The sequence below is a fragment of the Arachis hypogaea genome, chromosome 17 (assembly GCF_003086295.3).
Source record: "Arachis hypogaea cultivar Tifrunner chromosome 17, arahy.Tifrunner.gnm2.J5K5, whole genome shotgun sequence".
NCBI lineage: Eukaryota > Viridiplantae > Streptophyta > Magnoliopsida > Fabales > Fabaceae > Arachis > Arachis hypogaea.
Window position 1 is genome coordinate 82,193,650 of NC_092052.1, and position 24,418 is coordinate 82,218,067.

The window sequence follows — 24,418 nt, forward strand, 5'->3', positions numbered from 1 at the left end:
TATTACCACCGGATACATAAATGCCACAGACACATAACTGGGTGAACCTTTTTAGATTGTGACTCAGCTTTGCTAGAGTCCCCAATTAGAGGTGTCCAGGGTTCTTAAGCACACTCTTCTTTTTTGCTTTGGACCTCGACTTTAACCGCTCAGTCTCAAGTTTTCACTTGACACCTTCACTCCACAAGCACATGGTTAGGGACAGCTTGGTTTAGCCGCTTAGGCCAAGATTTTATTCCTGTGGGCCCTCCTATCCACTGATGCTCAAAGCCTTGGATCCTTTTTATCACCCTTGCCTTTTGGTTTTAAGGGATATTGGCTTTTTCTGCTTGCTATTTCTTTTTCTTTCTCTTTCTTTTTTTTTCGCATATATCTTTTTTTCTGCAAGCTTTTCACTACTTTTTCTTGCTTCAAGAATCAATTTTATGATTTTTTAGATCATCAGATAACATTTCTCCTTTTCCTTTCATTCTTTCAAGAGCCAACAATTTTAACATTCATAAACAATCAAATTCAAAAATATGCACTGTTCAAGCATTCATTCAGAAAATTAATAGCATTGCCACCACATCAAGATAATTAAACTGTTTTAAAATTTGAAATTCATGCACTTCTTTTTCTTTTTCAATTAAAAATATTTTTCATTTAAGGAAAGTGATGGATTCATAGGACACTCATAGCTTTAAGGCATAGACACTAAGACACTAATGATCATAAGACACAAACATAGATAAAAATAAGCATAAAAAATTCGAAAAACAGGAAAGTAAAGAACAAGGAGATTAAAGAACGGGTCCACCTTAGTGATGGCGGCTTGTTCTTCCTCTTGAAGATCTTATGGAGTTCTTGAGCTCCTCAATGTCTCTTCCTTGCCTTTGTTGCTCCTCTCTCATGATTCTTTGATCTTCTCTAATTTCATGGAGGAGGATGGAATGTTCTTGGTGCTCCATCCTTAGTTGTCCCATGTTGGAACTCAATTCTCCTAGGGAGGTGTTGATTTGCTCCCAATAGTTTTTTGGGGGAAAGTGCATCCCTTGAGGCATCTCAGGGATTTCATGATGAGGAATTTCCTGATGCTCATGTCCATGAGTGGGATCTCTTGTTTGCTCCATCCTTTTCTTAGTGATGGGCTTGAGGTCATGCCTTTTTAGTTGAACCGGCTTCCCTCTTGAAAGGGACCTCAGGTCACTTTCTTCTTAGCCACAACTTCATAGAAGTGGTCTTGATGCACCCTTGAGGGGAATCTCTCCATCTCCCATGACTCGGAGGTGGAAGCTTTTGCCTTCCCTTTCCTCTTTCTAGAGGTTTCTCCGGCCTTAGGTGCCATAAATGGTTATGGAAAAACAAAAAGCAACGCTTTTACCACACCAAACTTAGAAGGTTTGCTCGTCCTCGAGCAAAAGAAGAAAGAGAAGAGTAGAAGAAGAAGAAAAATGGAGGAGATGGAGGAGGCTTTGTGGTTCGGCCAAGGGGGAGAAGTGGTGTTGAGGTTGTGTGAAAATGAAGGAGTAAAGATGGGTTTATATAGGAGTTGAGAGGGGTGTAGGGTTTGGCTAGTATGGGTGGGTTTGGGAGGGTAAGTGGTTTGAATTTGGATGGTGAGGTAGGTGGGGTTTTATGAAGGATGGATGTGAGTGGTGAAGAGAATGGTGGGATTTGATAGGTGAGGGGTTTTTGGGGAAGAGGTCTTGAGGTGATTGGTAAATGGGTGAAGAAGAGAGAGAGTGGTGGGGTAGGTGGGGATCCTGTGGGGTCCACAGATCCTGAGGTATCAAGGATAGCTCATCCCTGCACCGAGTGGCGTGCAAAAATGCCCTTTCTGCCAATTCTAGCGTTAAACACCGGGCTGCTGCCCTTTTCTGGCGTTTAACGCCAGCTCCTTGCCCATTCCTGGCGTTAAACACCAGTCTGGTGCCCCTTTCTGGCGTTAAACGCCCAGAATGGTGCCAGACTGGGTGTTAAACGCCCATTTGCTGCCCTTACTGGCGTTTAAACGCCAGCAAGCTTTTCCTCCAGGGTGTGCTATTTTTTTCTCTATTTTTCATTCTGTTTTTGCTTTTTCAATTGTTTTTTGTGACTTCACATGATCATCAACCTACAGAAAACATAAAATAACAATGGAAAATAGATAGATATAACATTGGGTTGCCTCCCAACAAGCGCTTCTTTAATGTCAGTAGCTTGACAGTGGGCTCTCATGGAGCCTCACAGATGTTCAGAGCAATGTTGGAACCTCCCAACACCAAACTTAGGGTTTGAATGTGGGGGTTCAACACCAAACTTGGAGTTTGGTTGTGGCCTTCCAACACCAAACTTAGGGTTTGACTGTGGGGGCTCTGTTTGACTCTGTTTGAGAGAAGCTCTTCATGCTTCCTCTCCATGGTTACAGAGGGATATCCTTGAGCCTTAAACACAAGGGATTCTTCATTCACTTGAATGATCAATTCTCCTCTGTCAACATCAATCACAGCCTTTGCTGTGGCTAGGAAGGGTCTGCCAAGGATGATGGATTCATCCATGCACTTCCCAGTCTCTAGGACTATGAAATCAGTAGGGATGTAGTGGTCTCCAACCTTTACCAAGACATCCTCTACAAGTCCATAAGCTTGTTTTCTTGAATTTTCTGCCATCTCTAGCGAGATTCTTGCAGCTTGTACCTCAAGGATCCCTAGCTTCTCTATTACAGAGAGAGGCATGAGGTTTACACTTGACCCTAGTTCACACAGAGCCTTCTCAAAGGTCATGGTGTCTATGGTATAAGGTATTGAGAACTTCCTCGGATCCTGTCTCTTTTGAGGTAATCTCTGCCTAGTCAAGTCATCCAGTAATTTGGTGAGCAAATGGGGTTCATCCTCCCAAGTCTCATTACCAAATAACTTGTCATTTAGCTTCATGATTGCTCCAAGGTACTTAGCAACTTGCTCTTCAGTGACATCTTCATCCTCTTCAGAGGAAGAATACTCATCAGAGCTCATGAATGGCAGAAGTAAATCCAATGGAATCTCTATGGTCTCAGTGTGAGCCTCAGATTCCCATGGCTCCTCATTAGGGAACTCATTGGAGGCCAGTGGACGTCCATTGAGGTCTTCCTCAGTGGCGATCACTGCCTCTTCCTCCTCTCCAAATTCGGCCATGTTGATTGTGTTTATGGCCTTGCACTCTCCTTTTGGGTTCTCTTCTGTATTGCTTGGAAGAGTACTAGGAGGGAGTTCAGTAACTTTCTTGCTCAGCTGACCCACTTGTGCCTCCAAATTTCTAATGGAGGACCTTGTTTCAGTCATGAAACTTTGAGTGGTTTTAATCAGATCAGAGACCATGGTTGCTAAGTCAGAGTGGCTCTGCTTAGAATTCTCTGTCTGTTGCTGAGAAGATGATGGAAAAGGCTTGCCATTGCTAAACCTGTTTCTTCCACCATTATTGTTGTTGAAGCCTTGTTGTGGCCTCTGTTGGTCCTTCCATGAGAGATTTGGATGGTTTCTCCATGAAGGATTGTAGGTGTTTCCATAGGGTTCAGCCATGTAATTCACCTCTTCCATTGATGGGTTCTCAGGATCATAGGCTTCTTCTTCAGATGAAGCGTCCTTAGTACTGCCTGGTGCAGCTTGCATTCCAGACAGACTTTGAGAAATCATATTGACTTGCTGAGTCAATATTTTGTTCTGAGCCAATATGGCATTCAGAGTATCAATCTCAAGAACTCCTTTCTTCTGACTTGTCCCATTATTCACAGGATTCCTCTCAGATGTGTACATGAATTGGTTATTTACAACCATTTCAATGAGTTCCTGAGCTTCTGCAGGCGTCTTCTTCAGATGAAGAGATCCTCCAGCAGAGCTGTCCAATGACATCTTGGACAGTTTAGAAAGACCATCATAGAAGATACCTATGATGCTCCATTCTGAAAGCATGTCAGAAGGGCACCTTCTGATCAATTGCTTGTATCTCTCCCAAGCTTCATAGAGGGATTCACCTTCCTTCTGTCTGAAGGTTTGGACTTCCACTCTAAGCTTACTCAATTTTTGAGGTGGAAAGAACTTTGCCAAGAAGGCATTGACTAGCTTTTCCCAAGAGTTCAGGCTTTCCTTAGGTTGTGAATCCAACCATATCATAGCTCTGTCTCTTACAGCAAAAGGGAATAGCATAAGTCTATAGGCCTCAGGGTCAACCCCATTGGTCTTGACAGTGTCACAGATTTACAAGAATTAAGCTAAAACCTGATGAGGATCTTCTAATGGAAGTCCATGAAACTTGCAATTCTGTTGCATCAGAGAAACTAATTGAGGCTTAAGCTCAAAGTTGTTTACTCCAATGGCAGGGATAGAGATGCTTCTCCCACAGAAGTCGGGAGTAGGTGCAGTAAAGTCACCCAGCACCTTCCTTGCATTGTTGGCATTGTTGTTGTTTTCGGCTGCCATGTCTTCTTCTAGTTTGAAGATTTCTGTTAGCTCCTCTACAGAGAGTTGTGCCTTAGCTTCTCTTAGCTTTCGCTTTAAGGTCCTTTCAGGTTTAGGATCAGCCTCAACAAGAATGCCTTTGTCTTTGTTCCTGCTCATATAAAGAGAAGAGAACAAGAAAGTAGGGAATCCTCTATGTCACAGTATAGAGATTCCTTGAGGTGTCAGAGGAAAAGTAGAATAGAAGGAGGAGGTAGAAGAATTCGAACTTATCAAGAGAGATAAAATTCGAATTATTGATAATGGAGGAGTGTTAGTCCTTAAATAGAAGGATGTGAGAAGAGGGGAAGAATTTTTGAAAATAAATTAAAAAGATTTTGAAATAATTAAAAGAAATTTTGAAAAATTGAAGAATGATTTTCGAAAATTAGAGTTGGGAAAGAAATAAAGTGATTTTTGAAAAAGATTTTGAAATTAGAAAAAGATATGATTGAAAACTATTTTGAAAAAGATGTGATTGAAAAGATATGTTTGAAAAGATATGATTGAAAATCAATTTAGAAAAAGAAATTTTTTAAAATTAAAGTTGATTACTTGACTATCAAGAAATTAAAAGATATGATTCTAAAATTTAAAATTTGATCCTTTCTTAATAGGCAAGTAACAACTTGAAAATTTTTGAAGTAAATCTTGAATTGAAGCAAAGATTTTTGAAAATGGTAAAAATAAATATAAAATGGAAAGAAATTGATTTTGAAAGAGATATGATTGAAAAGATATGATTTGAAAAAGATTTGATTTTGAAAAAAAATGAAAACTTGAAAAAAATGTGAACAAAATCTTCCCTCTAGTGTCATCCTGGTGTTAAACGCCCAGAATGGTGCCCATTCTGGCGTTTAACGCCCAAATCTCTACCTTTTTGGGCGTTAAACGCCCTGGCTGGCGTTAAACGCCCAGCTAGGTACCCTGGCTGGCGTTTAAACGCCAGTTTTCCTTCTTCATTGGGCGTTTTGAACGCCCAGCTTTTTCTGTTTGATTCCTCTGCTGAATGTTCTGAATCTTCAATTCTCTGTATTATTGACTTGAAAAGACACAATTTTTGAAAAAAATTTTGAATTTTTAATGATGAGAAATGATCAAAATGAAACTAAACATGAAAACTAAATTCAAATAAACAATGCATGCAAGACACCAAACTTAGAAGTTTGTATACTAAAGACTATAACAATATGAAAATGCATGTGAAAAACAACAAAACACACAAGACAAGAGAATTTAAAGATCAGAGCAAGGAAATCATCAAGAACAACTTGAAGATAAATGAAGACACATGCATGTAATTTTCGAAAAATGCAAGAAAAATAGAAACATGCAATTGACACCAAACTTAAAAATTAATACTAGACTCAAACAAGAAACATAAAATATTTTTGGTTTTTATGGTTTTATAAATTTTTTTGTGATTTTCGAGAATTATATAGAGAAGAAAATAAAGAGAATCAAAACTTTTAATAAGAATTCCAGGAATCATTGCAATGCTAGTCTAAGACTCCGGTCCAGGAATTAGACATGGCTTACTAGCCAGCCAAGCTTTCAATGAAAGCTCCGGCCCAAAACACTAGACATGGCCAATGGCCAGCCAAGCTTTAGCAGATCATTGCTTTCAACAGCAAAATTGATAGAAATCAACAAGCTCTTGTGATGATAAGTTGAAACCTCGGTCCAAAAGATTAGACATGGCTTCTCAGCCAGCCAGACTTCAATAAATCATCATGAAACTCTAGAATTTATTCTTAAAAACTCTGAAGAACAAAATAGAAAATCTTTTTGTATTTTTTGAAATTTTTTTTTCGAAAAATAAAAAGGAAAAGTACCTAATCTAAGCAACAAGATGAACCGTCAGTTGTCCAAACTCGAACAATCCCCGCCAACGGCGCCAAAAACTTGGTGCACGAAATTATGATCATCAATGGCGCCATCAACATGGTACGCACAATTATAATCTCAACTCTTTATCACAACTTCGCACAACTAACCAGCAAGTGCACTGGGTCGTCCAAGTAATAAACCTTACGTGAGTAAGGGTCGATCCCACGGAGATTGTTAGTATGAAGCAAGCTATGGTCATCTTGTAAATCACAGTCAGGCGGATTCAAATGGTTATGGATGATGAATGATTAAAAGATAAATAAAACATAAAATAAAGATAGAGATACTGATGTAATTCATTGGTGAGAATTTCAGATAAGCGTATGAAGATGCTTTGTCCCTTCCGTCTCTCTGCTTTCCTACTGTCTTCATCCAGTCCTTCTTACTCCTTTCCATGGTGTGTAGAAACTCCACCATTGAAAATACATAAGAACATAGTCTAGGCATGGCCATGAGGCCAGCCCCAAAACGTGATCTATTGTAGCATAGAACTGCTTAAAGATTAGCCTCCCTTTTACAATAGCAAAAGGTCCTATTTATAGAGAACTAGTAGCTTAGGGTTTACAAAAATGAGTAAATGACGTAAATATCCACTTCCGGGCCCACTTGGTGTGTGCTTGGGCTGAGCATTGAAGCATTTTCGTGTAGAGACTTTTCCTGGAGTTAAACGCCAGCTTTTGTGCCAGTTTGGGCGTTTAACTCCGACTTTGGTGCCAGTTCTGGCGTTTAACGCTGGGAATTCTGATGCTGACTTTGAACGCCGGTTTGGGCCATCAAATCTTGGGCAAAGTATGGACTATTACATATTGCTGGAAAGCCCTGGATGTCTACTTTCCAACGCAATTGAGAGCGTGCAAATTGGGCTTCTGTAGCTCCAGAAAATCCACTTCGAGTGCAGGGAGGTCAGAATCCAACAGCATCTGCAGTCCTTTTCAGCCTCTGAATCAGATTTTTGCTCAGGTCCCTCAATTTCAGCCAGAAAATACCTGAAATCACAGAAAAACACACAAACTCATAGTAAAGTCCTGAAAAGTTAATTTTAAATAAAAACTAATAAAAATATAATAAAAACTAACTAAAACATGCTAAAAACATACTAAAAACAATGCCAAAAAGCGTATAAATTATCCGCTCATCAGTGACAAGGCTGGGAAGGGAATGTTACTAACTGTATGAACGCGACCCATGGCCCAGCAGAGGAGTCTAGGGATATTAAGCGGCTTCTCAATCAAAATGCACCATACAAGCATGGCCATATCCCTGGTGATAGAGGACTCATGAGTGCTCGGCCAGACATAGTGGGACATGATCTGCTGCTATAGACGAGCCTCATCGATTAAACAATTAGCTGAAAGCCCCTTTGTGTTAACCTTGCTTTGCCCATAAATCCAAGTTCTTCCGGGCTTAACAATGGCCTTAAGGACGGGGTCCCAATCAAAAGTATAACCTTTGCGGACAATTTACACTTCTTGGAATGCATCCAACCTTTCCGGATTTGGTGGGATGCCAAGCACTCGGTGAAGAGCGTCTTCTGTAACGACCCAACTCCCAGTATGCCATGGTCATACAAGAAGCCAAGTGTTACCAACTTGTCCCACTTAATTATTAAGTATTATTTAATATATGAGCCTGTTCCTTGTTAGAACGTTGCCAATTTTACGAGTAACTTTTTTTTTAACTTATATCGTTGCGAGCGAGGGAGTAAAATAAATAAGCACACACTGATAGAAATAATAAGGAAGCATAAAGAAACATATAACACAGCTAATAATATACATCATATACACTATAACAAAATATGTAGCGTTCACAAAAGATCAAGTCAGTTTACATCCATGTCATCCTATGTAGCTAATATATACACGACACTCCCACGGCCTGGCCCATACAAAAAGCCACTAAACTGGCACCCAGGCTAGCCTAACCACTATATAGCTCCTAGCTCTCGGGTGTACTAACACAAGTGAAAGACTAACTAAAAGATAATGCCAGACTAGAGTTTCATCAAAAGAATGCCCCTACGGTTGTCAAAATATATCTACACGTGGCCGGTCGGAAGATCATCGTGAGGCTCGCCCATCTCCTCATCCTGCTTTATCTCTATCTCAGGATCCTCCTCCTCCTCCTCATCGTCCGCAGCTACAGCTATACCCTCAGATCCACCAGAAACACTGCTGTCACTATGTACAAAACAATTCGCGAGCACGGGTCCGTTCGCGTAAATAGGAGCTACCCCATCGTCCGGTAGTGCCGGCTCATCAGGCTGTGGAAAGTCAGGGATGGGTTCAGGGGAAAAATCCCACTCTGGTGGAATCACAGGTACATAGTCACCAGCTAACTCGGGCTCATCGGGAATGATAGGATCAAGTGCCGCCTTGTTCAAGGGTTGAGCTGGTATAGGGTGTCCAGGACCATCGGGAAAAGGATGTCCAGGTGTGTTAGGGTGTAGCCAGGATAAGGGAAAGTCCTAGTGAGCATCACGATCAAAAAGCCGGCTATACAAAGGGTGTTGGAAGGGGCGGTTTTGTAACACGTAACGTCTCATACGAAGCTCTGCACTCAGAATGTAGTAACCATAGTACACTGGATCCTCGTAAATGTAAGGGTCCTCGAATTCATAGAAGATCACGCCTGTCTCCATCTGAAGGGGAGGAAGGGAGAGAAGCAGGTAAGAACTGGGGAGTTCTTAGTAGTGCCGGGGTTATTAGTTACATTCATTAATTCTATGTTGTTTAGCAGATAAATAGAGAAGATAGAGAAAATAAATGGCATAACAGAAACATAAGGATACAAGAAAATAACACAAACACAGAGAATAGAATACAAACAAGGAAGGCATACATTCATACAACAATCATAACAGAGGAAATGCACAACCAACACTACAAGAAAACACGTCTTTTGCCACGCTTTTAAAGCGTGGCGAAAAGCCCAAAAAAGCGTGGCGATAGCTTTTTGCCACGCTTTTTGAGCTACCGCCACGCTTTTGAAAGGGTGACCTATCAAAGGTTGGCGGTTGCTCTATCGCCACGCTTTTTGCAGCCTATTGCCACGCTTTTTGTTTGCCACGCTTTTTTACAAACTGCCACTTGTAAAAGTGTGGCTGTAGGTGGGAAATACCGCCACGCTTTTAAAGCGTGGCGATAGGCAGAGATATGGCCACGCTGTAAAAGCGTGGCGATAGGGTAGATCTGGCCACGCTTTTCAAGCGTGACAGTAGACCAGATATAGCCACGCTTTTAAAGCGTGGCGAAATCAGGAAATAATCCCAATTTTAAAATATTATTTTTCTAAATCTGTTTTTTCTTAGACAAAAAAGTGAAGGGATAACCATTTTTATCTAAAGCTTTGTTTTCTATATAAAAGAATTATACAACAAAACTTACTTAAGTTGGTCAAGTAATTAATTTATTGTCTATTTAAGTAAGTGTTAAAAATTTGAGTTCCTTCTTATATATATAATAATCTATTGGCTAACAACAAATTTTAAAAAGAAATTTGTGACGAATTAGTTATTACCCTTATAAATTGAAAGATGCTATGAAAAATAAAAAACTGTATATAATTTTATAAAAAAAAATAGAATGACATTATAATTATAAATATAAATAAATGATATAAAGGAAAAAGGAAGAAGAACAGTGGAATGTAGATGTATGTGCTCCAATTTATGTGGCGTGAAAAAAAAAGGAAAAAAGAAAAAAAGAAAAAAGAATAATGAAAGCTTTATGTTCAGTGTGGATGAAGCTACTACTTTGGTCCAGGCTCCACACCTTAAAACTAAGTAATAAACTGCAAAATCTGTGACTAATGGCAGAGAAGACTGAGTAGGGAATGATAGAGACGAAGGCGCCAGCAGGGCGGAAGGACCAAAGCCAAAACAGTGGAACCTCTTCAAACTTGTTCTTCTTCTCTCTCAATAGCTTCAGTGTTGTTAGTGGTTGTTACTGCAAAAATAATACTTCAAATGTTATTCTATATATTTTCAGGCTTTTTTTTTTGGCTAAAAGAAAAAAAAGGACGTGTGTACTATACTTGAGTTAACTGTAGACACTATAATAATAGTGCATGATTGAGAAATGCAAATACAAATTCAAATGGCTGTTCAAAATTTCAGATTATATTAGATAATGGCAGCACAATGCAAGCATCAGAAACCACATCAAAGTAGGGACACAATGTTTTCTATCACAAACAAATGAATAACCTCAATCTCTCAGAATTAGCAGAAATCCTTCTCACTAAATCCAATGTTTTAATTTCTATTTACTTTCAGATATCCAATGTTTTAGGCCACAGTCCCATGTGCTGTTGTACAATGTGAAATTAATTTAATTATTTACTTAATAGTGAAAAAAAAATGAAAAATAAGATCCATGAATAATTGTTGCAAAAGAATCCAAGTACAATTGCATGATCACACAACAATTTCCTAATGCCAAGCAAATTTAGGCAAACACCCTCCAAAAGAATCCAAGAATGAACATCATATATGCATGCATAGAAAGTGAGCAGAAGAGGAAAGGCAAATTGAGAAATCAGCAGCAGCCAATGATTAAGGATGTAATGATCATGAATGCATAATAAGCACAAAGAATTGCAACAAGAAAACAAGTTGCTAACACATGGCACGAAGCAGCAACACTTATTAAACAGTAACACTTCCACAGCATATAATATGGACAATGAAAAAAAATACAACAAACAGTAACACTTATTAAACAGTAACACTTATTAAATCATTGCAGTTCATATAATATGGACCAAGCAACAAGCAGAACAGAACTCAGCAACAACAAACCAAGAAAAATTAATGAAACAGTAACACTTCCACAGCATCTATTTTGGACAATGAAAAAAAAATACAACAAACAGCAATCACAAGTCCAGAATTCAACACCAAAACAGCACAATAAACAAGTTCATCCAGGGCAACTTTCAGAGGAAAGACAAATTCATTCCGAAGAGCAGCAGTAAACAAAACAAAACCTACATCCACTAACCAGTCCAGATTCTCTAACCACCTAATTCAACTAAACTAAATTAGTTGAACTAAACAAGCTAAACAGAATGAGCTAAACCAGATTAATCAAACAGAAATAAAATCAAATGAGATGAAAGGGGAACCTAGGAAGCAGGGAATTGGAACAGGGGAAGGGAAGGGAAAACAGTAAAACAGGGTCTAGTAGTGGCTCTTAACAGAATCTTGGACAAGTGCCCCGAGAGTGCCATGCTGAAAAAGAATTAAGGTAACTAATTAGTTCAAATAAACGACATCATATCAAGTATTGATAAGTAAGACGATTGTATGATTATCTTAAAATTCATTCACGAAGTCACAGTCTACCAATAGAAATGACATCATATAAAGTCAGTAACTTAAAACCTCTTCAGGGGAAAGCTAATAATAAAGAAGGCCATTAGAGGTGAAAATACTTTTTAGGCAAAAGGCAAAAAACAATTAGAATTAATGGAATACCAAAACCAGCAAGAAAACACACTTTTTATGTGACTTCAGCATCTTTCATCAGAAGCGAGTTTTTATGCAAAGTGGAGAGAAGAATCCAAAACAAAATACACTTGACGCTAATAAGTAACGTTAAATAGTCCTTAAAACGGGACAGAAAGTTTGAACCATGTTAGATAACATTTATATTTAATAGAAATGAGTGACGTTAGTCCCTTAAAATGAGCACGGGAGTTTCAACCATATCATCTCACAGACGCACACACACACACTGGCACACATAATCACTTAACAAGCATCAAGCGGAGAATTAAAAAGAAATAAAAAAAATGCTAAGATGCTGGTCTTAACTATGCAACTGTTTTAGGCTCCGAGGCCACCATTGTATTATTCAAGACACACAAACAAAGTGATGATGAAATAATGCTCATTCATCATCGTCCATAAAAATTAAGTAATACTCTTAACTTAAAAAACACCGATCCACCAAATAAAATTAAAATTAAAATAACTAGTTTAAAATTAAAATTAAAAACATCAATTTAATGTACTTAAATATTGAGATTAATATTTGGTTCTAGTCAACTTCTATAATTCGATTTATCAGCATAAAATATGGTTTTGACTTCAATCATTCACAACTGCACAAGGAAGAAGATACATTTTACTCTTTCTGACACCAACACGAGTAAATTACAGAAGCCTTGTGTCTCATGTGGCTGAGACATTTCATTCATCATCATCAGCATTCATCATAGTAGGAACAACATATATTAACAGTCAACATAAGATATCGAAAATCATAGGAGAATATAGTGAATAGAGTGCACCTTTGTGGCTTTCTCATTCCAGAAAAATTGATTAGCATTATCGTACGTCCGCAGCATCGCAAGCAATGCGTCTTCAGTATTATCATTTAACCAAGAAGGAAATGCGATCAGAGAGAATGAATCAGGGGAAAATGAAAATGAAAAGGGAAAGCCCTAAAAGTAAAAACAACGGAAAAATCGAGAAAATAAAAAGAGAAAAATCGATCATACCTTTGGAATTCGAGGGCTTGGAGGAGAAGAAGAGGGAGGAGCTTGCCGTCGCCCATGTTTGCTAGAGCTTGAAGGCGAACAGAGAGATCCACAATGATTCGCAGAAGAACAAGAAAGAGAAGAAGGGTATGAAGATTAACAACATGAAGAAGAAGTGGTTTCCATCAGTGACGAAGGCGAAGGGCGACGGCGAAGGGCGAAGGCGAAGGGCGAAGGGCGAAGGCGAAGGGCGAAGGGCGAAGGGCGAAGGGCGAAGGGCGAAGGGCGAAGGGAGGAGCTCTTCCGATACAGGCGAATTTGTGTTGGGGGTTTCGAAGGTGAAAGGGAGATTAGGGTTAGTGGTTTCGAAGGGGAAAGAGAGATTAGGGTTGGGGACCGGGTTGGGGGCTGGGTTTGGGCCGGGTTGGGAGCCGGGTTTAGGAGCCGGGTTTGGGTCAATCGGTTGGGCCCTTCTCGCGACGCTTCTAAAACGTTATTGTTGCTCTCTACGGCCACACTTTTGAAGCGTGGCAGAAAAGAAACTTTTGGCCACGCTTTTAAAGCGTGGCAAAAGTGTACCAGCATATAGCCACGTTTTGTAAGCGTGGCCGTAATGAAACCTTATGGCCACGCTTTTAAAACGTCTTTGTTTCTCTTTATGGCCACGCTTTTGAAGCGTGGCAGAAAAAAAACGTGGCCTTTTCTCTAATCAATTGCCACCCTTACAAAAGCGTGGCCGTTGATCGTTTTTGCCACGCTTTTGAAGCATGGCAAAAAAAAGTGGCCAAATCTCTAATCTATGGCCACCCTCATAAAAGCGTGGCCATTGACCACTTTTGGCCACGCTTTTGAAGCGTGGCAAGAAAAAAGCGTGGCCATAGGCCTTTTTTCTTGTAGTGCAAGTATGATCCATGTCTAACCCTAGTGCAGGTAATGAGCTCATTTGTCGGTTTCTACCCGCTCCCGACGTAACCCGCAGCAGCTGAAACGGGTATGGTTTTCCAGTCAGCATAGGTACAGTTCTACTAACTGACGTATGCGTCATATCCTCTGTAAGCAAACTCTGCCTTACAGGTGATGGCATTCCAACCGTGTATGAAATAATATCCTCTGTAAGTGATCCCAAGTTATCAGTTGTAGGTATAGCTCTCAATAGCTGTGTAGCACTGGAAGACGTTCTGTGGTCGTACCACTATTTATCGGTCTGCCTCAATGCAGCAGATGAACAAACAAATAATTCTAGAGTTGCCTTAATGCAACAATTGAATAAGCAAATATCTCTTGGGTTGCTTCGAGCAACAAATGTACATAAAACAAATATCTCTTTATTGTATTACTCATCTCTTTTATCTCTTTGCTCTGTTCTGGTTTTCCTTTTCTCTGTATCTTTTTAATCTACTCTGGTTTTTCTGCTTAACGTATGTATTTAAAGCTAATGTAAATTTTGGTATGAATAGTTAGCCTGTCCCAAGTATAGGTACATTAAGTCTATACTGAAACAGTTTAACCTTTCATATAATACCTAACCCTAGTCGCAACTCAAGGACTAACTATGTTGCCCTAGTTCGTTCACTAATCTTTGTCTGTTTTTCTGTCAGTAAAACTTTACAGACTTTTTCTTTGGTTTTTATCTTTTCTTTAACTTTCTATCTTTCATTTATCTTTTCCTCACTAACATGTTGTTACCACTCCCTAAGTGTTTTATGAAGGTAGTTATGAGATTCTACGCTTAAAGTTGTGTTTCTAAAGCTTTTACAGAAAACTGCCTTTTCGCATTATCTTATTATTTTTATTAAAATATTATTTTTAACTAAATATTATTATTTAATATATTATTATTATTTATTATTTTATCATTAAATTTTCGAAAATTACCCCACTTTAACCTTTAACCTTTAAAATTCACTTTTTAAGATCACTTTTAATATTTCTACTTTAACCACCCTAACTTGTGAAAATTATAAAATAACTCCTCAAACACCAAAATAATTACAACCTTGCCCTTTTTAAGATCTAAAAGGTGTTCTTCAATGTTCTTCATCACACTCAAAATGTTCTTCGTGTTCTTCATAAATTCTTCAGATTCTTTCTCTTTTTTTACCCGTTTTTCAATCTTTTCAGCAACCGTTTTTTACCAAAATTCATAATAAATTCCCAGCCACTAAAACTCCATCTTTTCCACACGATTTTAACACAAATTGAACCCCAATTTAAGGTTTAGGGTTCGTTTTTCCAGCAGCCATGAAGAACACAAATTCAAAGTTGAATATCATCAAATTTCATAAATTTCAAAAAGAATCACTCATATAAACAATCAATTTCAAGTATAACCAAACCATATTATAATCACACAACTCAAACACAATCAATCAAGATTAATTTTACCAAACCCTACCTGGTTTTGTTGCTCCTAATTTGGTTATGTCCTTAAGTGGTCCTTAAGCATTTTTTCCTCCTAAATCACATAAAGAACAACTTTAAATCTAAAAACTCTCAACTAAAAAAATCTTACTCAGCACGTTAGGAAGGGATATCTCACCTTAAAATTGCTGTAAATTAATGTTTCTTGGCCCTCAAGTCAAGTTTAGCATGATTCCTAAGGAAGAACATCAAGAAAACACATGTTTAAGCATATTTCCTTGAAAACCGAATTGAAGAGGGAAGGAGACAGCCATCTCACCTTATTTCTAGCCTTAATATGTTATATGGTTATATAGAGGAAGAAGAGAGGATCATTTTGGTGAAATCAGAGTTTTGATTTGAGTTTTAGTTCAGAAGAAATCAAGCTTTGAAAATTAAGTATTCATGAAAGTTTTTCTCTTTTCTCTCTTCTTATTTTCGGCCAAAATGAAGAAATGAGACAGCCTTGAAGGTTTTTGGGGTGTAAGGTGAGTTGTGATTGGTTGGCTTGAAGATGGATTAAAATAATATTAAAATATCTCTGGTGTATAACTACTAAAACTAGGTGTATCGGAACACTTGTAAAAACATCTCTAAAAATTATTTTCTGAGCTACTAGCATAAATGACACTAGTAATATATTTATTATGAGAATAGAACATGTATAATGAGGCCTTAGCATTGCTAAAGTCATCAGAGACTGCTGGTGCTAAGCTGCACCAGTAAACTGTGAACCCGGTTAAACCAATTTCCTGTTTTTAACTAAAACGGACCAGGTAACCTTATAATATCATTCAAGTATTTTCTAATACTAATATAATGATAATATTATACTATTATCTCTCTCCTCTCATGACTCGAGTCCGGTTCGTCAAATAGAGACTATTTACGAAAATCAGAATCAAAACTGCCAACCGATACGGTTCAAAAACTAGGTTCTTCGTGATTGCATTATCGAGCTTGCCTCAGAAGAGGTTCTAGATTAAGGATGATATAATGACAATGAGGATTGAGACGCTTGATGATATATCAAAGGTGTTCTCTTTACTGATCTTTCAAAAAAATCCGTACTTTCAGAAAAGATCTCAGGTACTCGAAAATCAGAGTTGTTACAACTTCTGAAATAGGAACTTGCTTCCGACACATGTAGATTGAGTCAGGGGTCAGACAGTGGTGGTTAGCATAAAATTCATTGACCCAAGATAAGTTGACATCAAATTAATCTCAGTTCAAGAATCCCCAATGTCTCTTCTTCATTCTATCCTCCACATACTGTATTAAGTGATCCGGTACAAAGAGGAGGCGCTCACGGTGGAGGTTCCACTCCATAATATTAGCATGCATCCTTTCACAATAGCGGTTGGAACATCGTGCTGTATCCTTCGCAGGAATCTTCTTGTCTGACTCATCAATGCAGATATCCACTTTCGATTTCTTAGAAGGCTGCTGATTTGTGGGTGACTTTGGTGCTTACATTTTAGAAATTGTTTTCTTAGAAGATTTCTCCTTTCCTTTCACGGTTGTCATACTAAAAAAGAGGGAAGAGAAGAATTGTAAAGAATCTTGTAAGTATAATGAAGAATGCATTTATCAAATAGGTGTAGTGAAAAAGTAGCAAAGGATGAAAGAATAAAAGCAATTTTAAAATAAGGGTTCATTGGAACTTTTTCACAAATATTTAGTGTGCATTATATAATTCAACAAGCAAGTTGACAACAACAACATATAACACCCTTAAAAAAAATAAAATTATATTCAATAGAGTAAGTAGCACCGATAAATCCAGTGAGCTATAAATAGAATAGTGATCCAACACCAATTGCAAACATACAATAAATTGAAAAGAAAATAACTAAGATTAAGCAAGAAATAAGAACTTAAAATGCAACAAAAAGAAAAATAACTTAATTAGATGTAACTAAATTAAATAAAACTAGAGAAGATAATGATAGAAGAATGAAACCTTAAATGCAAGAAGAAGTAGTGGTAAGTGGAAGTAATGAAAGAATATAGGAAAGAAAGAAGAAGAGTGAGATAGAGAAAAAGAAGGCCGGAGAACGGTGGTCGTCGGTGGAGGTCCGCCAGAAAAAAAGGGAAGGGAGAATAGTAAGTAGGGAAGAAGAAAGAACAAAGAAGGAATTGAGGAGAAAATAAGGAAACAAAAGAAGGGGGGAGAACGACGTAGACTAGGTATGCGTGATGGAATTTTAAAATCTGGTAGTGACACGTTAGCGTCATCTACGCGTACGCATCGATCATGAAAAACGTCAGTGACGCACACGCATCACCCATGCGCACACGTGAGGTGAAGTTGCGTGGTTAGCACGTTACCCGCATGGGCTCGGCACAACTCACTGTTCGACGTAAGCACAAATTTTGGGGATGGTGCAACGCGTATGTGTCGGCCATGCTTACGCGTGGTAAGCGTCGCGCGCCTAGCACCTCTTCAGCACGAACCTGGCACAACTCTTTGTCCAGGTCGAGCTGTGGCATCGTCCCAGCACGAATACAACAGAAGTTGAAAATGGGCGTCGACACGTACGCGTGAGCCACGCGTACGCGTGACTCGTGCCCGTGCCCTTTGCCCCTTTCCCGCACGACCCTAGTACAACTTTCTGTTTGGCAGTGCAGACGCGTCATTTAAGCACCATTTTTGCATGGGCCTGTCTGCGATCTCACGTGTGCTTGTCATCCATGCGCATGCGTGGAAGGTTCCTTTTTTCTATATAAAAATAACTCCAAATGAAGGTAAACATGCAGATGTGAAAATTAACACAGACATAAATAAACTAGAACCAATAAAAAGGAAGATCATACTATGGTGTGTTATCTCCCACCTAGCACTTTTCTTTAACGTCCTTAAGTTGGACGGTCCACAGGCTCAGTCCTCATCCTTTGCTAGATCCTTCAAGAGGAAGATCTCCAGCTTCTTGTTGTTCTTCACTTTCACACCGTGATACAGCTTCAAACGGTAGCCATTGACTTTGAAGAAGGTGGGGCTTGAGGGGTGACTTAGGTGGACAACTCCATACGGTTCCACCTTCTCCACTGTGTAGGTCTATCCCACCTTGACCTTAGCTTGCCCGGCATTAACCTCAACCTTGAGTTTAGAGAAGGACTTGATCCCCAGCTCTAAACTCTCTTCTCTTGATGTTCTTGTCATGTACTGCTTTCACCTTTTCTTTGTAGAGTCTTGAGTTTTCATACACTTCCAGTCAAAGGCACTCTAATTCTTCTAGTTGTAGCTTTCTTTCAATTCTGGCTCCTCCTAATCCTGAGTTGCATTCCTTCACAGCCCAATAAGCTTTGTGTTCCACTCCTACCGTAAGGTGACAAGCCTTTCGTAGACTAGGCAAAATGGACTCATGCCGATGGGTGTCTTGTAAGCTGTCCGGTAAGCCCATAGCGCATCTACAAGTCTAGTACTCCAATCCCTCCGATGAGGTTTAACAATCTTTTCCAGTATGCGCTTCATCTTTCTATTAGACACCTCGGCTTGGCCATTTGTCTGGGGATGGTAAGCCGTCGCCACCTTGTGAATGATCCCATGTTTCTTCAACAGACCTGCCATTCTTCTGTTATAAAAATGAGAGCCTTGATCACTCACGATTGCTCGTGGTTATCCAAAGCAACAAATAATATTATTCCTAACAAAAGAAACAACAACGTTAGCATCATCAGTATGGGTAGAAATTGCTTCCACCCATTTAGAAACATAATCAACAGCTAACAAAATGTATAAGAAACCATTCGAGTTTGGAAATGGACCCATGAAGTCAATACCCAAAACATAAAAAATTTCACAAAACAACATAAGTTGTTGGGGGCATCTCATTCCTCTTAGATATATTTCCAAACCTTTGGCATTCGTGGCAAGAGTCACAGAAGACATTAGCATCCTTAAAAAGTGTGGGCCACTAAAATCCACAGTCTAAAATTTTTCTTGCAGTTCTTTGAGGACCAAAGTGTCCACCACTCTCAGAAGAGTGGCATGCCTCTAATATAGACTGGATTTTGGATTGTGGAACACACCTTCTAATTATTTGGTCAGCACCACATCTCCATAAATATGGGTTATCCCATATGTAATACTTGGACTCGCTCTTAAGCTTGTCCTTTTCATACATAGAAAAATTAGGAGGAAAGTGATAAACCACTATTTTATGATCTATCTTGTGCTCAATTGAATGGTTTTTATTAAGTCTTTACTCACTTATTCATATAATTTGCATGGTTTTACAATTCCTTCCTTGTTCTGTGATATATGTGAAAACATGTTTCCTAGGCCTTAAAACTGTTAATTTTAATTATCCTTTATTACCATTCGATGTCGTGATCTGTGTGTCAATTATTTTCAGGCTTTATAGGGCAGGAATGGCTTAGAGGACAGAAAGAAAACATGCAAAAGTGGAAGGAACACGCGAAAATAAAGTTTTGAAGGAAATGGCAGCGACGCACGCGCATGGACGACGCGGATGCGTGCCTAGCGCAGAGCACGAGCGACGCGTATGTGTGACTGACGCATACGCGTGATAAGGAAAATCACCAAATGACGAATACGCGTGACCTACGCGTACGCGTGACAGACGCCACGTGCAGAAAGTTGCAGAATTCGCCCCCTGCGATTTCTGGGCCCCTTCTCGGCCCAAATCCAAGCCCAGAAACACAGAATAGAGGCTGGAGAATGAGGGAATCAAAGAATTCATTCAACACTCATTGAAGATTGACAATTATTAGGTTTTAGATGTAGTTTTCTAGAGAGAGAGGTTCTCTCCTCTCTCTTAGGTTTTAGGAATTAGGATTTCTCTTAGTTTATGATTTATTTCTTCTCAATTCCGGGTTCAATGTTCCTTTAATTTAGTTTCTTTTCTACTTTTATTTATTCTAGTACCTTGGTTTATCTATTTCTCTTGTTAATTACTTATGTTGTCAAATTGGTTTATAAATTCTTATGTTCAATTTGATTTTCTATTTAATTCAATTTGAGCCATTTCAGATTTATGATTATTTCTTTTATTTACATTATTGATGCTTTTAATTTAATTTAGATTTATCTCCCTGTTGCCTTGGTTGAGTAATTGGTGACACTTGAGTTGTCAAACTCCCTTGATGATTGAAAATTGGAATTTGTTGATTGATTTGGATCCCTCTATAGCTAGTCTTTCCATAGGAGTTGACTAGGACTTGAGAAATCCCATTAATTGGTCCACTTGACTTTCCTTTATTTAGTAAGGGTTAACTTAGTGGGAGCAATAAACAATTCTTATCACAATTGATAAGGATAACTAGGATGGGATTTCTAGTTCTTATACCTTGCATTGGTTTTCATGATAATTAATTTACTTTCTTGCCAATTTATTTTCTTGTTCCCTATTTCAAAAACCCAAAAAGATACAATCTCTTAACCAATAATAAATCATACTACCCTGCAATTCCTTGAGAGGCGACCTGAGGTTTAAATACTTCGGTTATAAATTTTATTGGGTTTGCTTTAGTGACAACCAAAAATTTCGTACGAAAGGATTTTCTGTTAGTTTAGAAACTATACTTACAACGCGATTATTTTTTATAAAATTCTTTGCTGACAAAAAGTCCAGTTCATCAGAAAGGTACGACTAACCAAATAATTTGCTATGGGTGCATAGCAAGGAACCACCTCAGATATTGCTTCCAAGCTATCAAGTGGAAATGCATCATTGATAGGAGTGGAGTCACTTTTAATATGTTCTAGGCGACTCAAGTGGTCCGCCACCAAATTTTGGGAACCACTCCTATCTTTGATCTCTAAGTCAAACTCTTGCAATAACAATATCCAACGGATTAACCTTGGTGTAGACTCTTTCTTAGCTAACAAGTATTTCAAAGCCGCATGGTCTGAATATACTACCACCTTAGTTCCAAGTAAATAGGCTCAGAATTTATCCAAAGCAAAAACAATAGCTAAAAGTTCTTTTTCAGTGGTAGTATAATTAGACTGGGCGCCATCTAAAGCTTTAGAAGCATAAGCAATAATATAAGGATCCTTACCTTCGCGCTGAGCCAGCGCCGCTCCTACCGCATAATTCGATGCATCACACATGATCTCGAACGGCCTACTCCAGTCAGGCTCTCTCACAATAGGATCTTGGGTCAAGGCAATCTTTAGCTTGTCAAATGCTTCCATGCAGTCCTCACTCAAGTCAAACTCTACGTCCTTCTGCAGCAGACGGGACAAAGGTAGTGCAACCTTACTGAAGTCCTTGATAAAATGTCATGGAAACCTGCATGACCGAGAAAAGAACGGACGTCCCTCACGGAGGAGGGGTAAGGTAAACCAAAAATAACATTGACCTTTGCTGGATCAACAGATATACCAGTATTAGAAACGACATGGCCTAGAATAATACCTTGCTTTACCATAAAATGACACTTTTCAAAATTAAGCACAAGGTTTGAACTAGCACATCTTTCTAATACTCTAGACAGATTATCCAAGCAAAGGTCAAAGGAATCACCATACACACTAAAGTCATCCATAAAAACTTCCATACAATGCTCAAGAAGATCTGAGAATATACTCATCATGCACCTTTGAAACGTAGCCGGTGCATTACATAAACCAAAAGACATTCTCTTATATTCATATGTTCCAAAGGGGCATGTAAAAGTTGTTTTCTCCTGATCTTCTGGAGCAATGTGGATCTGAAAATAACCAGTATAACCATCTAGAAAACAATAATATGATTTACCTGATAAGCGACAAGCATTTGATCGATGAAAGGTAGTGGGTAGTAATCCTTGCGAGTGGCCAAGTTCAAGCGCCTGTAGTCAATGCACACCCTCCAGGAATTCTGCACTCTTGTAGCCATGAGTTTCCCATTCTCATTCTTCACTGTTGTTATGCCAGACTTCTTCGGAACCACTTGTACTGGACTAACCCACTCACTATCCGACATTGGATAGATAATGTCGGCTTCAAGCAGTGGGGTCACTTCCTTCTTCACAACTTCTAGAATTGTGGGGTTCAACCGCCTTTGAGATTGACGGATAGGCCTCGCTCCCTCTTCTAGAAAAATACGTTGCTCACAAACTTGAGAACTTATACCTATTATGTCTGCCAAACTCCACCCAATAGCTTTATTGTTTCTTCTCAGTACACTAAGCAGTCATTCCTCTTGTTGGAAAGTAAGTTCCTTTGCAATAATCATTGGGATCTTACAATTGTCTTCAAGATAAGTATACTTGAGGTGAGGTGGAAGGGGCTTCAACTACATTTTCAGCTCATGGCTTGGCACTTGATCATCCGGAACCATTAGAGGTGGCAAGGTGTCTTCAGTATACTCAAAGGGCTTCCTCACACTTGCATTTTGAGCCATGTTCTTCTCATCAACTGCCTCTTGGTGAAATTCAGTCACAGTTTCATCAATAATGTCACACTGGAAGATAGAGTAGTCTTTCGGTGGGTGCTTCATAGCTTCATCAAGGTTGAAGCTCACCGCTCTTCCATCTATCTCAAAAGAATAGGTACCTGAGAAGGCATCCAATTTAAACCAAGAAGTCTTCAAAAACAGCCTCCCAAGCAAGGTAGATGAAGGTCTTCCTGTGTCATTAGGGGGCATCTCTAGAATGTAGAAGTCAATAGGAAAAGTTAACCCCTTAATGCTCACCAAGACGTCTTCCGCAATGCCAACCACTGAGATTATGCTCTTATTTGCTAAAACGAAATGTGCTGCTGACCTTTTCAACGGTGGAAGCCTCAAAGCATCATATACATATAATGGCATAATACTAACATATGCACCTAAATAACACATGCAGTCAACAAACTGTCCACCCCCTATAGTGGAAGTAACCATACAAGGACCGAGATCAACACATTTCTCCGGTATAGCACCCATCAAAGTAGAAATTGAGCTACCCATGTCTAGTTCTTCCACGCCTACGCATTTAGTTATCGTGTGTGAACGCTTCACGTTTCATAATTCCACTTTATGCAATTTGAGCTTTTATTCCTTCATCAGGCTTCTAATATTACTATTTCTTTCTATATATATGAAATATTATATGAGCCTTAGAACGATCGTGACACTTTGTTATTCTTCGCTTTACGGTGCGAGGTAATGCTTAGGGTAACAGGGTGTTAGAATATAACTGGACTTCTTGTGAAGATTACTCTCATGCCAGGTGAGAAGTCCTCAGTAGGAATCTTCTTATTCCTCAAGTCTTTGTGTTCTTTCTTTTTGGGGCCTCCTTCTTTAATGGTGGGTGGTGAACGTCCAACACCAAACTTAGGGTTGATGCCAGGGGGCTCTGTATGGCTTTGCATTGAATGAGAAGGCTTGAGCACTGAGCTCTGCATGCTAGTACCACCTTTGTTAGAGAGAGGTTGAGGCTTAAGAATTTTGAACAGCAAATGGCCCTCATGCATCTTCAGGACTAGCTCTCCTCTCTCTACATCAAGCAAGGCTCTCCCAGTAGTTAGGAATGGCCTTCCTAGGATGATGGAGTCATCTGTTTTCTCTCCAATATCAAGTATCATGAAGTCTGTAGGAAAGTCAAGGTCTTCAACCTTTACTAGGACATTCTCCACCAATCCATATGCCTGCTTCAGGGACTTGTCTGCCATCTCCAGTGAGATCCTTGTGGGTAATGGTCCCTATAGTACAAAGAATCAGGAAACTTCCGGGATCCAGCAATTTCTGAGGTAGCTTCTTTTGCAGTAGTGCACTACACTCCTTGGTCAGCACCACAGTTTCATCTCCCCTCAGGGCCTTCTTCTCAGAGAATACACTTTTCAGACAAGCCATATAGGGAGGCTTTTTCTCCAACACTTCAGCAAAATGAATATTGATTTGTTACTTTTTAAAAACTGCCAAGAATGGAGCAAGTTGTTCATCCTTGGTCTCCTTTTGCATGTTCAGAAGGTGTTGTACTTCAGGCTCTTTTATCACTACTGGGGCATGTACTAGTGCATTGCCAGTCTCCTCTTCAGCTTTTTTCTCCTTCAAATCCTTAGCAACATCATATTCTTTAGGCACGGCTTCCTTGCCCATGGTGAGGGCTTTGCACTCTTCCTTTGAATTTACCTTTATGTTGCTTGGAAGAGTGTTGGGAGGTCTCTCAGGTATCCTGCTGCTCAACTGACCCACTTTTATTTCCAAGTCCCGAATGCAAGACCGAGTTTCTTGCATAAAGCTGTGAGTGGTCTTTCAAAGGTCAGAGACTATTGT

The 24,418-nt window shown here is 39.2% G+C and overlaps 1 non-coding gene across 1 annotated transcript; it reads left to right on the forward strand.

Moving 5' to 3' along the window:
• The first annotated feature begins 3,902 nt into the window (after window positions 1–3,902).
• LOC112768763 (small nucleolar RNA R71) lies at window positions 3,903–4,010 on the forward strand. Its single transcript, XR_003186154.1, has one exon. It is a non-coding gene; the product is annotated as a small nucleolar RNA R71 (small nucleolar RNA).
• The last annotated feature ends 20,408 nt before the right edge of the window (window positions 4,011–24,418 follow it).